The 14,234-nt window shown below is 44.6% G+C and overlaps 1 protein-coding gene across 13 annotated transcripts in view; it reads left to right on the forward strand.

The window, feature by feature from the left end:
- AKAP13 (A-kinase anchoring protein 13) overlaps positions 1–14,234 on the forward strand; it is a 216,912-nt gene that overhangs the window by 13,723 nt on the left and 188,955 nt on the right. For all 13 annotated transcript variants that reach the window (XM_068696270.1, XM_068696269.1, XM_068696267.1 and 10 more), the window contains exon 2: positions 5,991–6,045. The gene's annotated coding sequence lies outside the window, so the exon portion shown is untranslated. The remainder of the gene's footprint in view (positions 1–5,990; positions 6,046–14,234) is intronic.

Genomic DNA, 14,234 nt, shown 5'->3' on the forward strand with positions numbered 1-14,234 from the left:
TTTCTTCTGAAACGGCAAGATGCCTTCCTCGAGACTTTTTGGGGCCAATTCTGGTGGTATTAGTTTGACGTGCTGCTGGTTTTGCTCAGGTGAGTCTCCTGCTGCTGTCCCCAGGCTGGGTGTTATTTGTTGAGGTGCTGTTTTCAGCTCGTGCTTCTCCCCCCTCAAACTTGTCCTTCGCTGACGAGCTGCAGGAGCCCTTCTCCTGATGGTCCTGGAGGAGCACAGGAGCGGTGTGTTCGTCCTTGAGAGGCTGGTTAGGTGACACCCACCTCTCCTCCAGACAGACAGAGTGTGAAAGCACTTCATTAATACTTAACTGGAGTACTTAGCAAAAGGGCTGGAGGGAAGGAAATACTGCCACTTAAATAATGCCGTGAGAAAGGTGGGAGGCTGGCTCGTCCTGCCCGCTCTGGTCACAGCAGGATGACACCCTGGCTTTTGTAGCTTTGTGACCTTGTGTCACTGGCCCATGAGTTTATTTGGGATCAGACTGATGCAGGAGAGGGGGTGATAAGCATATGGGACTGTTTCTGTAGGTGATGTTCCTTGCTGAAGTTGTCTTGGAGTGGTTATTTTGAGAGGAAATCTTGGCTCGCGTTCATTGAGCTGAGCTATCGAGAGCAGCCTGTGATGCGGAAGAAAAAGGAATGGAAGAAGGGAAGCAGATTGGGGAAGGCCATGTGGATGAGATAAGTGGAGCACCACTCGCCCTCTCTCTTGAAGTCCCCAGCTTTTCCTCTCTCTAGAAATGTTCGGTATTGCAAGGGGGCTTGGAGGCTTGGAAAAATTGGTTTGTGTGCAGGGAGCTCACGGGCAGAGAGTTGCAAAGCTGTGCCTGAGCTTGCTGTGGAAGTTTATCGCTGGGAGATGAACTGATGTCTTCAGCTGCCTTGGTCCCAGAGCTCTGGGGACATAACAGAATGGTTGAGAAAGGGAAAAGTCTGAATTCCCCAAGTGTCTGGTCCATCCCATGGGGCGGTGTGCGCTTACTTCTGCAATTATGAATGGCTCTCCCCAAGAGACACCGCGATAACTTCACTGCTGCCCTCCTGTTACAAATACAGCTTCTTCTGTGCTGTTGTTCAAAGGCTCCTTTGGAAGCCTGATTTAATCGTGGAGCTGAGTGAATAATTCAAAAACTTTTTTATCAAGCACTTGTTTAAATTCTTAAATGAGCTCACCATAACCTTTTTATGCACCCCTCCTGCATGTGTCATACAAGTATTAGAATAATTGAGTTTTACTAGCGCAAATGTTTCTGTGAAGCGAATTTTTAGAGCTTGATGTATGACTGTTTATGGAAAGGGGGAATGTTAAAATCTCGCACACCAGTGTCTTTGCCAGAAACTCTCGCTCGCTTACTTAGGAGAAGGGGAGGGGGCGCGGGACCCTCGGCTTCGTTCGAGCAATCCCATTTGTCAGATTGACTGGTATGCAGCTTAAAAACCGAGCACGTGTTTAAGGGAACTTCAGCTGTATCTATTTTCCAGGCCTTTCTACAAACAGTAGCAGTACTTTTTAAAATATTTGCTTTTTTCTGATAAGTACTATTTCTGACTCTTTTTTTTTCCCCTTGTCTCCCCTCCTTACATGAGAGGAAGCAGCATGTTCACGATGCATCTGCTTAGCATCACGGAGTAGCTTGGTGCTGGGATGCCGAGCAGAGAAAGTCCCCAGTTGTGTTTCGGGTCAGGTCTGCTCCTGGCATGCAGACCCGGATCAGACTTGGGGAAAGCCTTGCTGAGGGTCTTTCGGGTGTGTTTAGTGGTGGGGTTGCTCACCTGTGCTGGTGTTTGGTGCTGGTACAGCTCCCTGATGTTAGCTCACTGCCCAGCAGCGACTGCCATTGCAGCATCTTTATTTGCCTTTCAGCCAGGATGTTTGGTGAACCAGCTTCATTCATCTTCCGCTTCCGAAGCAAAGTGGAAGACTTAGGAATTAAAAGCCAGCTTGAGGAGGGGCTGAGGATTAGGTAAGCAGCCAGGAGATGCTGTATTCTCTGTGGAGAATAGTTGGTAATTGGTTGCAGGAGTTTAGCAGAGGCTGTTTATTCTGTGTGCACACAAACCTTCTGTGCATGCCTTGGCGGCCCTCTCACCCTCCTGGCAGCAGCGAGCGAGTGCTGCAGCTCCTCTCGCAGGCAAGAGGGACAGTCCTTATTTCCAGAGCATCTGAAGTTTGGGAAGCCTCAGCTGAATCTGCTGGGCTTGCTTTCTGATTTTGGGGTTTCTTTGACTTGTCTCTCAGCTTTGCTTCCAGACTCCTTTAGCAGACTGAACGTGCATTGGGAAATGCAGGTGGTTGTGCTGAGCACGGCTGCTGGTAAGTGTCCGTGTTCACAACATATCAAGAGCATTAGAATTGCAAGCTTGTGTGGTGGAGCAGATCCTTGGAGCAACAAAGAAGCTGCTGTTGAAATCTGCTTCCTTCAGCCACAGCTATTCCAAGTATAACTGTTAATGGCACAGAGGCTAGAAATTAGACAGATGTGCATCCGTATCCAGGCCTGTAAAGGAGGAAAAAACCCATAGGTTGGTCTCTAGAAGTAGGAGCGTTTGTTTGGGTTCTCCAGAAAAACCCCAAAGCACATGACAATAACCAATCTTGGATTTGCAGAATACCAGCAGGTCACACATCAGAGCCCAGTCAAGCTGTTCGTCTTTGGGTTTCCTGAAACTGTCACATGCAAGAAGTCATATTTTACCCGAAGGAAGATTAGCTGCGTCCTGATAAGTAATAGTGGGCATTGGCCTTATTGTGACTTTTTTTTCTGTTGTGACCAAGGAGCCATCTAGTCTGCGCCTTTTCATTTCCTTGTAATGTGATGAGTATCAGTGGTTCATCAGCTCCAAATTGCCAGTGAGTTGGACTCCTTGGACTTGAAAACTAATGGGAAGGTTTGGGTGCACTTTCTTCTCTTGCTTTTAATTAAATATTGGTGCAACAAGGGTTGTTTTGTGACAGGAAAGGCCCAACAATCTTACAAAACGTGCAGAACGAGCAGGCTGTGTCTTGTCATCCTATTACGACATTCCCACCATAGGCAACACCCTTTGTGTTTTGATAAACTCACCCTTATTAATGGTGTTAAACTGCAAATTAAGTAATAAGAACAATTGCTTTTGTGCACTGTGTGTTTCTAACAGCGTATTAGCTCCTCGGACGTTGCGATGCAGAGGGTGCCTGCAGATGGGTAAGCGGCATCACTCCCACTTGCTGTGTGGGGGATCTGAGATTTGGCAGCTTTTTGTGAAATCCCCGCTAAATCTGAGCGTTTGGCAACTGAAGTCGGTGATTGCAGCAGGCAATATCTATGCCTCGGCCCAGCACGAGGAGGGTGAGCCCCAGCTGAGGTCTGACAAGCAGCCCGCTGGTGGCTGGGCTGGAAGCCACTGTTGTCACCTGGCTCCTTGGTCCTTGCTCTGTCGGAGAAATTACCTGAGCACAGAGCAGGCTCCAGGGGCTGTATGTTTTGTGCTGAAGTCATGTAGGAGGTTAATAATAGCTGCAAGGAGAAAACGGATCAAGACAAGCTCCAGGTTTTGTTATGGCTCTGTTTTTTTTTGCTTGTGGTGGGTGGTTGCTGGAAGGGGATGGGAGCGAGGAGTGCTGGTGGACGTGGTCTTTGCTGGGACCAGGAGAGATGTCCCGAAGGAGACCACAGCATTTTGAGCCCACTATTGTCGTGCTGTTTGCTTTGGCGTACAAGAGGAGATTTGGCAGCCTTGTCCCTTTTTACGTACATGCCTACCTTACCCTCCCCGTGGGGACCTGTGGACCATCTCTGCTGGGTTTCTGTGTCATGCCAGCTACGCTTATTCCTTCTTGCTGCCTTTTGGAGGTTTGTACACCCTCCCTGTCCAATTCAAATTGGTGCCTGTTTTAAAAACAAGCAAACAAAAGACATCACCTTGTGTTTCACATCTTCCTGCCCATATAGAAGTGTAATAAAACATTTCATTATTTTTGCTTGCGTTAATTTCATTTAACACATTGTCTGGGGGAAAATGGTTAACGACTTGACGTCCATTTGGAATGAATGGAATAATGAAGGATAGCAGAGCTGGTTTCTTCTGAAGCTGCATGCTATTTTCTGCTGTGGGTGTTTTGATTCTTGTTTATTTTGCAAGCTATTTTGGAGAAGAATAGTCTGGGAGAGGGGAAGGAAGAGGCAGGCTTTGCCCCTGCAACCATCATTGTTAGCCCTGACTTTTGGTTGAGGTTTGCTTCTTTGGCTTGACCTTTCAAAACTTAAGAAATGTGTTTTTTGTTTGCTTTTCCATCTTTTTACATTTTAAAACAATTGTAACTGTACCAGATTGTTTGAACATTAATAGGGAGAATGTTTTTCAGCATCTTGATAGAGTTTCCAGGCAGCTTTTCATCAGCCAAGTACTATACCAGGCTCTCAGTGGTGGGGTTTGTTTGGTTAGCTCTGAGAATCTGCAAAGCAACTGTTTAAAATTGCTGACACATGTTAAGTAATGTGGAAATCACCATCCTGCTCTGCTGAAGTCTGAGCGCTCATGTCTGCAATGAGAACAGGACCTGACCCTGAAAATTGCACATGAACTGTCTTAATCTGGAGAGCATTTCCTAGACAGTGTCTTCCCTCCAACTCTAGCTAGTTTATCCTATCGGTATTGGGAATTGTTTGAATTTAATTTATATTTTTTTTTATTTGCTCAATCTGTTAAAAATATCCTGTTCTCCCTTGTCCATGTATTTATTTTTGATTTATTCAACTACGTGCACACTTGGTGATGCTAACTTTAAACAAAACAAAATCCTGATCCTGTAGTTGAATATCAGGAGAGGTAATACCTAACCCTAACAGCAATGCTCTTGGAATAATGCTTATTAATAAGAGATCCATCGTCTTCCACCTCCCTCCTGCAAACCTCCACTTTTCTTGCTTTGGAGCAGCTGTGATCAGCCCGCACAGCTTCCCTTCCTCCTCTCCTGAATAAATCCAACTACCTTATCTTCTGCATCGGAAAGTCTTCCCTGGCTTTAACAGCCTCTCTAGGAGCACATATAAAAGGGGCTTTCACTAGCTAACAGGAAGCGAAATGAATAGAGGAACTCTTGATAATGGGCTGTCTGTCTGAGCGCGGGATCAGCCCGACGAAATTGTACCAGATTGGTGAATGATGGTGCTTCAGCCGGGGCCAGAATTATAAGTTTTTAATCTTGGAACAAGCAAAGACTTCTTCCTCTTAAATAGTCATCAACTCCCTCTTTGATTTGGAGGCCTGTAGTCATCCATATTCAGCTCGGCTTTTTTTTTTTTGCTTTGTTTTTTAAGTCTGAGTTCATGAGTCTGAAGAAGCCTTGAGTGGATTTTTGTGCAGCAGTGATTGCGGGGGGACCTGGTAGTGCCCACATGCTCCCACTGCCCTCCGCTTCCGAGCCTTTTAATTTCTACGCCCAGGGTAAATTCTTGAGCATCGCAGCTTTCTTCACATTGGTCTGTGCTGTGCTGCCCTCAGGCTTTTGCAATTAAGCCCTGGCATTGTTTGGATATTTTTAATGAGCCATGCTTTTGGTTCCTGCCACCTTCAGCCCTACGAGGGTGGGGGATGCCTCCTGGCTTCCCACCCCACAGCTTGGGCATCCAGCAACACGCAACAAACAGAGGAACAAATGACCAAAAATCTAAATGGGGCAGCTTGGCTAATTGCCTTATCCCTGGCTCGTCTGCCAGATAACACCAGTTTTAACACAGTCCAACATGACTGACATTTGAGGAGCTGTGTTGGTATAATACTGGCAGCACCTGTGGAAAATCTGCCCTGTTGTTTCTGATATGTTTGCTGCCTGATTAACACCTTTTGCTTACAAATTACTGTCTGAAATGCAGCGTGATGTAGTGAATGTACTCCTTTTTCTTTATATCGCTGACTTCATGTCCCAAGGAAAAAAAAAAAGTAAATGAGAGCTTTATCCTGCTTACTAAAATTTTGTACTTTTCTCTGTTGTTTCAGACCCGTTTTCTTGGATTTTAGTACTGGAAGACTCTCAAATGACAACTTTGCTTAGGTAAGTGAAGCAAGACTTTTTTTTTGTGGGTCTTTTTTAGAATCACTTCCCCTATCTAACTACTTCTGCATGTTGTGTTGTAATTGTAAGCTGCCAGCCAGCTGCACTGCATGTGCTGTGGTTAGGGCTAGAAAGATGTAGTAAACAAAAGTAGGGTAATGCCTGTAGTATGACATAAGGACCTCATTTATTAATTTAATCAAATGAAGTGGACATGGTGCAGAATAATGAAATACAGCTTTCATCTGCATATTACTGCATCATCTTATCGATTTATAAAAGTTTGTGTTTTAAGAGTTTCCCTCTTTTTTTTTTTTTTTTGGAAGCCAACTTGTTTTACTGGTATTTCTTAACGTCATTTTGTTAGGAAACTGAAGTCTTAGTATTTCCAGATCTGCAGTCGCCTCTCTTCCATCCCTTTCTGTTCCCTCGATAGTTCTAGGCAGCAGTTTTTGACGGTGAGGACAAATCACAGAAATCTTGAGATGTGTTTTCCTGAATACCCTTGGAAATCTTGCTCCTGTGCTGTTAAATAGCCCAGCAGTGGTCTGCATGATGGGTGGAAGGGCCAACAGTGTGCTGCTGTGCCAAAATGCACTGTTCTTTCCTTCCTTTGTGATGGAGAGAAGATTTGGTTGCTCCCTGACGCAAGGCAACAAGTTCACTTACAGATACACAGCTTCTTTGGTGTCCTAGCTGGAGTTGCTTTTTGGAGGCCAAATGGTGACAGCAGCACTGAGATGGGAGTAGAGCATCCTAGCATCTGTGCTAACTAATACAGAAGGGTCTGTGAAAGAGTTTTCCTTTCTCAATGTTCTGTGCCACCGGGCCCCTGGCTGTACCCACCCTCTCTCCCTTTTGATCTGTGTCCAGTGGCTGCTCAGCCCATAAGCTGCTGGCCTTGGCCCCTCGAGATCACGGACCTCAGTGAAGTTAATCCAGTCCTAAATCAGGAGCGTGCTTCAGCCTGCTTCTCCCTGGTGTTTGTTCCTCTACAAAACTTGGTTTAGCAAAAGGGAAAACTCCAGCGAGGCTCTTGGATTCCCCTCTGTTTTCCATTTAGCTAAGTTTCCCGAATGGATCTGTTTGCTGTTCCTGTGCCAGGAACTCGTGGAGCCTCACGTGGCGTGGCTTTTGCCTTCTCCAGAGATGCACAGACCCTGGCTGGTGGCCTCCCAGCTGCGGGGTCTGCACTAAGGTGGGCCCTGCAGTCCTGCTGGGTGCTCTGCCAGGCGGCTGATGAGCTGCAGGCAGGCATGGGCTGTACAACCTGGCTGCTGCTGGCCATGCCAGCATACTGCACGTTTCTCCAGTTCTCAGAAAATACCTCGGCAGAGCTGTGTACGTCTGAAATAGCTCGTCTCCTCATGTGCTCTTTGCACCTTTGATTTGATCTTGCTGGAAGGTGAAGGGTGAGGTGAAACTCTTTCACAAGCCCACCAGCAGGAAGGGGGGGCTCTTACTTCAGAGCCGTGTTCTGTGCTCAGGACTGGCCCTGCTCCTCCGGATGCAGGAGCAGCAGCTCCTGACCTTCATGCCATGGCCCTGCTGCTCGCATTGCTGTCAGAATAAGGAGGTTGCAGCGAGCCCAGTGTTCCTTCTGCATGGGGAAGGCGTCCGTGCAGGAAAACTCCTGGTTTCTGACTTCTTTCATCAGCACCGCTGCTTGCTTGGGGCTGGGAGGGTGTGCATGGGGATCTAGCGATGCCTCACTCCTAGGACATGGACACATGTCCCCGTTGCAGCGTGTTTGTGGTTCGTTTGTGTCTCCTCCACCTGCCTGTGGCTTCTGCTAGGCAGCCTGGGGGTGACCCAGCTGCAGCCTGGGGCTGTGTTGATGCCGCAGCTCCGGGGAGCAGGCTGCGCCAAGCAGGCGGGCGTTTGGGCAGCGGCTCTAAAGCCAGCCGAGGAGCAGAGCCTTTTAACTTTGTATATTAGACACATCTATGAATATATGCAGAGCTGGCTAATAAATAACCCGGGGAATGGTAGTTAAGAGGAAAGGACATAATTAATTCTGTCGTGTACTCTGCTTTAAAGTCGGGTCCAGAGCAGTAATGCTTTATGCTAGAAAGGTAAACACTGTCATTATTCAGCAACGAAACGCGCACGAGGCTGACACTGTTTTCCTCCTTTTGATTTAATAATTTTTTCTTGTAGCAGTTTTAATATCTCAGATGGTCTTTGTTTGGTGCAGTGGAAGCCTGGTGAAGCCCTACGCTTTCCGAAGGATCATCACTCCTTTATTTTAATTGAGTTTTTGCACGAGTGCTGCAGTGCTGACACAGGTTGTGTGCTGTTCGAGAAGGCTCTTACTGTGTGTGCTGTGGTCGGGGTGCTCGGCTGTGATTTCTGCAGTGCAGCTCGGAGGAAGGGTGTTTCGGTTTCATCAGGTGATCCCTTTTCAGCTCCCTGCCCTGCTGTGTTGACCTAGGTCAAATGCATGTGCTGTTCAGAAGAAAAAATCTTTGTGGAGATGGTATTAAATACTTGATGTTTCTGTTAATTTGTACATTTTGTTTTCTTCTTTTATACCAAAGCACAGAGAAAAAGTCTGACTTAGAGCAAATGTAACTTAACGTCTGCTTCAAGTTCAACATTTGTTGTTGTTTATTTAGAGGGGGGAGAGAGGAATGGGTGAATCCTCGATTTTTGTCTTAAAACATATAAAGTTGCTATCAGAATGATACCTTTGCTAACAAGTGTAGCTGTCATGATAAGAAGTTATTTAAAACAAGATGATTAACTTTTTGCCTTACGATGATAACTGATAATAGGAAAAAAATGATAAACTTCACTTTGAAGTGCCCACCCTTACTATTACACATAAGCCCACCACACTTCTAATCTCTGGATTTATAAACACACACAGCGGAGCAAGGAATTGATATCCCTGTTCCTGTTTTGTCCATGCTGTAGATGAGCCAGCCTGAATATCCGAAAATCATTTGAGTTTGCTTAAGTGAAGACGTGTATCCAGAGTGTGGTGGTGCTGTGCAACCCCTCAGTGCCTCTTCTGGGGAGTTTTCATGCCAGTTTTCCAGCTCTGGCTCTCCCAGAAGCAGTCATGGTTAAAATGCACTCATGGAGACACCAGTGCAATCTCTGATGTAGGTCACAGCCACCTCCTGTATAAGTGGAGGAGGGATGCCTGTTACTCTTGGAGGTTTTCTTTGGAAGACCAACATCTCCTCAGTGTGCCCTTGTCTCTCTCTGTCTCCCCACCAAATTATACCACGAAAATCTCTTTCTTCTTCCACTGTTTGCAGCACTGTCAGTTCAAAAGTGGCTGGTAAAAAAGCAACATGGTAAATTATATTTCTGTGCTTCTTCAGGGTTCTTCTGACTCCAGAAAGCTTGCAAAACTCTGAGGAATGCAGAGAGGAAGGGAGTCCTTCCTTGGTACAGAGCCAAAAGAAGTTGCATGTTGTCGGCTTGCACAAGCTCTCTTTCTTCGAAGTATGAAACATCTTTTTTTGGGGGGACGGATCTGATAGAAAATTGTTTGCCCTTGGTGGGTGGCATGAAACACATTGACTAGAGGGGCTATTGTGTGGTTAATGTGCTGTTTATTTTGCATCCAGTGGTCTTTTTATTTTGCTGAGGCAGATGGAGGGTTTCCCAGCCCCACAAGCACAACCATGGGAGAGATTAGTTGGTTTTAGGTTTCACCACTTGAATTATGAGGTTAGCCTGAGACAGAGATGCATCCCTGGGTATGGAAATGGTCTTGGCCCAGATCTTGTCTAGCGATGTAAAGCCTGAGAAAGGACCAAGAGGTCAGCTTGAGCTTCTTAAGGAATGCAATGTATGTTCTTTCTGTGGCATGTGTGGACTGTTGCTTTTCTTTCTTTTTTAATTTCAAAGGGGAAAAAATGGCTATAAGCTCATGTGTTAATTTTTTTTTAAATGCTTTAATTGTAGCTCACTTTACAGCCACATAAATATTTATATCAATGATACTGAAGCTTCCATGTTAATTCTAAGAGAAATTTTGCCTCTTTCACAAAGGAAAGAGCATTTCTTAGAGCCTCTGCCTCTTAGCACGTCTTCCCCACTTTACCTGTCTTCCAACTGCCCAGCTGGGCAATGTTCTCAATCTGCAGACACTGGGATTTTTTTTGCACAGATAGCAATAATTAAGAAACTACTGTGCAGTTCTCCCAGTATTTGTTACAGAAGTGAGCTTTTTCTATTCGTGTCAGTTAAATGATTGCCTTTTTTGACGGTGCGTAGAAAACTGAACCTCTGGAACAAGCTAAAATGAACAGAAGCTTGTTTCCTCTTTGCTCACATAGGCACTTATTCACTTCCCCATCTGCTTTGACTTTGAAGAGCGCTGAGATTCTTCCTCTGTCTGACCCACTTGGCATAAGCTAGAGCAGATTATCTTTCTTCAATAGCCAAGTTTATAGGGCTCCAGCTTATTCGTAAATAATCCTTGGAGTTTTGAGTGCTGCCTTTCTCCTCCTTCCCCCTTCAAAAACTTACTTGCTGTCGTTCATCTACAAACTGGGGAAATGCTTTTGCACTTTATAGGTAGAGAGGAGAATTGGCTCTGTCACTAGGCAAGAGGGCGTGTAAAATGTGTGGAGGAAATTTCTCAATGTCTGCATGATTTTAAGTATTTCTTTCATGCAATTTCTGTTCGTGGTCCTAGCACAGAGGAGAGCATTGGCTGTAGGGAGAGCTTTGCTCTGCTTGTTTTTGCACAGAATGTGAATGTGATCCTGATCCAGAGTACAAAATCAGTATGAGGCAAAATACAGGGCCTGCACACACAGAAATGCCTTTATAGAAACATATACTTAATGTGCTTCAAAAGAAGGACAGAGAGCGCAGGATGTTTTGAAGGCCAATGCTCTGTCTTTGCTCTGTTCTCGAGTGCCTACATCAGTAACTGGTTTGTGCATGAGCAATTATTTTAAGGTAGCATTAAAACTCATTTTCAGCTTTCTTGAACATCCTTTTCTATTGCTGTGTTGGGACTGTTGAGGTAAGCTGTGCTACCCGTGCAACTCGTCCCTTTGTGTCTGGCTGCGTACTGCAAGCGACCTCTCCTCCTGCTCACATATGTAAGGACGTGCTGTGCCCTGACAGGTTTTGATGAGTAGCTATCAATGGCAGCACTTATTGATAAAAGATACAGTGTTTTATAGAATTATTTTTTTTATCTATCCGCACCTGAAAATTTACTTTACAATGATCTAACATGTAAAAATCCCAACATTTTCCTGCTAGTTTTTGTAGGTCCCACTCAGCTGAATCTGCCAGAAATTAACTTGCATCTAAGCACAGTTACTAAACCTTTGACTTCTACGTGTTTGCAGATGTAGAGGCATAATAAGAGTAGCAGAATAAATATCCTTGTTTTGGACTTTGCTTAATAAGGGAGTGGTGAATACCAAATATATGGAGTGACTCGAGGTGGTCATCCTGCTGTCTTTAAACACTTATTTCAGTGTTTCTCGTTGCACCAAGTGAGCTTCATTGCCTGATGTAGTCCCTTGCTTTAGCCCTGAATGAAACAAGGCGTGACTTCACATCTGCTTGCTCGTAGTAGCCTGGTATTAACCAAGAGCGTATGTATTTCTGGGTTCTGGCTAGCTTTCCTCCTTTTTTCCTTCCTTAATTCTCCCACGTTTCTAGCCATTACACCCCTGCCAAAGTGTGGGGTAGTTTTTTTGGTTTTGTTTTGCTTTTTCTCTGCAGGCTTCGGTGTGGATGTGACTTTTTCGGTGGACTCCATAGTTCTGCAAAGCAGCTTCTCTCAATTTGAGTTTGCAAGCCTTGTGACCTGCATGTGGCCCTTCTGGCCCCTGGGTAGCCAGAGACAGCAGCCCTTTGCAGCGAGAGAGCCTGTGCTTTTTGTCCTGCTTTGAACATGTGGGATTCTAATTATTTCCTATTAGCTGTACCAGTAGTATAAACAAACTGTTTTGTTTAGTATAAGCTTTTTATCCTGATAGGATTGGAAACATCTTATAAGGCAATGAATATAAATTTAAAACTAATATTTGTCATTATTTGAATAAACATAAACAAGGATGGTATACAAAAGCACTGATGTTCCCAGCCTAGGGACCTGAGAGACGGACCTACTTGGATGTAGGCTGTTCACTTTTTGCCCCCTTTATTGAAGTTAAGGTGTTGTCCACCAAGTTCATACCTCTTAAAATTTGTGTCAGTGATGGGATGGGTATATATAATGTACACATATATTGCAGCAGAACTTTGCCACCCCAGTTGGCTTTATACAGCTTGAGTCCGAATCAAAACCTTTAAACTGGAAAGGGTAAAGTAGCAGATAGCATGCTGCAAAAAGTCTTGTAGAGGACTAGAGGGTGGGAGTAGTTCCCAGATCCTAACACTGTAGAGAAGTTTCCATGCTAGTCTGTTGTATTTAATTGGTGTACTAGAAAGGAAAACAAGAAGCCCCTTTGTCTTTATAAAGTTTTTCAACTCTGTTTAAATTCAAACTATCCCATTAGATTCAACAACAAAATGATCAAGCACTTGTCTGGATGCCAGCACTTCCAAGCTCACTGTATTTCTGTGAATCAGTGTTAACTTTATGAAAAATTAAGCTTAGGGCTTGGAAAAGGCAGATGCTGATGAGCATGGGGAGGGAAGAGAAAGAGAATGTAGTGTTCTGGGTAATAAGGTGACCTCTGACTTTATTTACCAAGTAGCTAGTGTTTTTCATTATAGAAAATATAAAATTTTACCTCCAAGGAACTTCGGTTTGGCGGGTGGAGGAGTTCATAGTGCTTTCAAGGCCTGACTTCAGTTCATAATTCATGTATCTTCACAGGCTGAGAGTGTTTTGGGCTTTAGCTCATCAGGCTTTTCAAAAAATTACAACTTTGCAGATGTGAGAGAGGCTGAGGGAAAGCCCTCGCCTCAAAGTGGTGGTAAAATGTAAAACTCATATGGGTATGGCTCTGATCGACATCCATTTCAACGTTCCCATGAAAAGCTTATGAGCTGGCAAGGATTCAAGGACGGAAAAAAATGCTCTGTATACAACATGTTTTATTAATGTTGAAAGAGTAATGTTGCTCTATTTCAGTGTCTGCCACTGCACAGAATAAGCTCAATTTGGCTCTTGTAGACTTTGGCTTTTACTCTGTATTAAACAAGGTGTGACTTCACATGCGCGTTTTCCTAGTAGCCTTGTATTAATCAGGGGTATACATATTTCCAAGTTTTGGCTAGATTTCCTCCTTTTCCTTCCTTGATTCTCCCGTGTTATGGAGTGAATTCATGATTCTTGGCCCTCAGCTGGTATTGTAAAGTGTACTCAGAGTAAGCCTTGATGTTAAGCATCACATCTCACTTACTTGCAGTGATGACTTTTTCCCTCCTTTTATATGTAAAGGTGAATTTGAAATTAGGCAGCTGAGAAAGTGGAGTAGCTTGTTGAAACTTGGCAAGTCTAGTTGATCTAATAAGTGATTTAAATGTATAGATAGATATTTCTAAGGGAAATTAGTGTTGTAAAACATGAACTCTAAGGTGAAGTTGCTGAATTTGTGCAACCATAATGCTACGGGTGGCATATAGACAATTCAAGCACAAAATTCCAATTTACAACCATAAAAAGTTGGTGTTAACTTTGGTAAGATGACCTCTGCATCAGGGCTGGCTGGTGAACAAGGCATGGCTGATGGAGACAGCTGAAGTGGGAACGCCTGCAGCGTGCAAGGCATCAGGTCACACGCTGAAAAAGGAGCCTGAATTCAAATCCTGAACACTGGCTTCTTTCACTGCCATGCAGTTTGACTGCAGGATTATGCCAGGGTTCTTTGGGACTGGGAAAAGACGTGTGGATATCTGGCTACTTAAGAGTACCTTTTGCTTCCTGAGTTATCATAGTTAAACATTAAGTGAGATTGCCTCCTGATACTTCTGATTCGTGGGTACTGCTGCTTCATTAATATTTATGAAGCACTTCGAGCACTTTAAAAGTGCTGTAGGATTACAAAACATTATGGCATTTGCGTGTGCATGCTCTTAAGCGTTGAAGTTTCCAGCTCCTGCTGTGCAGCCGCCTGGCTGAGTCATGCAGGTTCTCCCTGCCCCAGTTCTTCCCTGATCTGTGCACTCCTCCCACTTGACCAAAGCCACCGATTTATTTATTTTTTTTCCTCACCTTCCTTCCTGCCAAGGGCTGGTCAGTCTGTCCT

The sequence above is a fragment of the Anas acuta genome, chromosome 12, assembly GCF_963932015.1.
Source record: "Anas acuta chromosome 12, bAnaAcu1.1, whole genome shotgun sequence".
NCBI lineage: Eukaryota > Metazoa > Chordata > Aves > Anseriformes > Anatidae > Anas > Anas acuta.